We start from the raw sequence: 2,500 nt of genomic DNA on the forward strand, positions 1-2,500 counted from the left end.
TACTCTGTTGTTTATTCTTACTGTGGGATCACGTGCAAGCTTTCCCTTTAACAGTATATATGATGACTTATGTGGTGCAATTTGTAACTTAGAGTCACTGCACCACCGCATTAATATTTCCGATGCAAGTGCAGCTCGATTTTCAATTTCCAGACGACTGTTACCCTCCACCATTATGAAGAGGTCATCAGCATAGGCAACCGCACCAAGTACTGCATTGCTTTCTTGTAATGCATGCAGCAAAGGGTCCATGTTTATGTCCCAAAAAATGGGACCACAGACCGAACCCTGTGGGCATCCCTTCGTTATAGGTTTAGACACTACAGCACCTGGAGCGGAGATCCTAGCAACTCTATCTTGACAGTAATCCCTCAGACAGCCATATAGTGACACCGGACACTCAATTTCCCGCAGACGGGAGAAGAGCGCCGGCCACCACAGGCTATCGAAGGCACCAGATATATCCACCGTGATTCCTAATACATACCGACTGGTGGAGGAGCGAGCCGTGTCGGCTACTTTGTTAATGGCATCTGATGTCGATTTACCCTTCCTAAAGCCGTACTGCAACTCGCTCATGCCGCGCAGTATTCTGTGGCTCGACAGTCTATGCACGAGCAGCTTCTCCAGAGTCTTTCCCAGGACGTCCAACAGACAGATCGGTCTGTAAGACTTAGGAACTGTGGGATCTTTATTCGGATCTTTCTTGATAATGACGACCTCCGCAGTTTTCCATTTCGTTGGGAAGCGTTGAGTTTCCAGACAGTGGTTGAAGATAACTGTGAGACATGGAGCCAGCTTACGCACCAAGTGCTGCAGGACCTCCGCAGGAATTGCATCTGGTCCTGGAGCCTTCCGCCTGGCGAAGGAATTTACTGCATTTACTACCTCCTCCTGTGAGAAGGGGTAGACATTTAGTTCATTATAGTATGGCTCCTCAACTGCCTGTCTCAGCATGGCTTGCCTTTCAGTGTCGTTTCCTCGATCGTCATCTGGCAAGAGAACTCTGAGTAATTCCTCAGCAGTCTGTTGCCAGTTTGTCGTCATTATGCCTGTGTCCGCTATCCTCACTGTTGACAGGAGCATTGGTGAGTGGATCTTCTCCCTCACAATCTTGTATGGAACCCCCCAGGGGTCCAAAACAAGATGCGAGTGCACAAAGTCCTCCCAACTTTTCTGTCTGTGCTTTGTTAATGATTCCTGAAAGTTTCTTTTTTGTCTCCTGTAAATTGACAAGTGATACTGTCTTGCGTCCTGGGTGAAGGCCCGTTGATAGAGACGACGAGCTCTCCTCATACCCTGCCGGAGCCTGGTAAGCTCAGGAGTCCACGGAGCTGTCGCTCTGCGGATGTACCTCTTCTTTAATGGCACAGAGGCAGCAACAGCCGTCTTTATAGAGGTCACAAGAGCTTCTACTGCTTCATCGAGAACAAAAGCATTATTTCCCAATTCTGGAGGACGGCATTCCGCCTCGAGCAGGTCCCAATTGGCTTTCCCGTAGTCTAATTGCATTATCCATTCGTCAGAAACATGTACTACTCCTAATGAGATTACAAATTCTATCAAGTTATGATCACTTGTTGTCTGTCCATCGTGAACATGCCAATTTCTGATTTTGTCTCTTACATTTTCCGTAGATAATGTAACATCAATATATGATACTGCACCCGCTCTACTTCTGTATGTGGGTGGATTTCCGGGTAGGTTCTCCACCTGGAGGTGGTGCTCCATTATCAAGTCCTCGAGTGCACTACCTCGAGCATCTTGCACTGGACTATGCCACAAAGAGGATTTAGCATTGCTGTCCATAGTTATTATTACTGGATTTCCTTGTAGCGCTCTCAGGACACGAGAGAGATGTTGCAAATAGGGTTCAATATTATCTCTAAATTGACAATAAACATTTATTAGATACCAGGTCGTGTTCATTAGATTTACTTGAACTACTGAGATGTGAGAGGTACAAAATTGTGTTATAACAGTTGTTTTAATTAATTTGTTCAAAATTATTATGGTAGACATAGGATTTGCCCCTGTTGAAATAACCTGAGCCGTCACAGGAAAGCCAGTGACCTTGCCAGAGGCGGAGTAAGGTTCCTGTATTAATAATATATCTACCTCATTTTCTTCACTCATTTTTCTAAGTTCCTGTGTGACGGTGTTACTTCTCATGGCATTTAGTTGATAAACCTTGACAGATGCCATTACGGATGTCTAGTATAATAGTGATCTTCAGGCCACTTCTTGTAGGGATCAAAACCAATTCTCCCATACATCATTACCATCTCTCTATAAAGCTTTTCTATGTCAAAAACCCTGCCCCGTCTCTGAAAGACCCTGTGAACTAAAATCAGTAACTCTTTGTGATCACATGGCAGATTTAAAGATGCCAGCTGTATACAATCAACATCCTCCAGAGTTGGGAATGTTATTTTCTTCCCGTTTGGGTGCCCAACACGTACAAGCTGTCTCAGAGCAACCATCAAAATAGACGGCTCCT

General features: G+C 45.2%; 1 pseudogene; it reads right to left on the reverse strand.

Moving 5' to 3' along the window:
* LOC124583764 overlaps nt 1-2,500 on the reverse strand; it is a 10,199-nt pseudogene that overhangs the window by 3,183 nt on the left and 4,516 nt on the right.

This window comes from Schistocerca americana, unplaced genomic scaffold (genome assembly GCF_021461395.2).
Source record: "Schistocerca americana isolate TAMUIC-IGC-003095 unplaced genomic scaffold, iqSchAmer2.1 HiC_scaffold_47, whole genome shotgun sequence".
NCBI classification, from domain to species: Eukaryota; Metazoa; Arthropoda; class Insecta; order Orthoptera; family Acrididae; genus Schistocerca; species Schistocerca americana.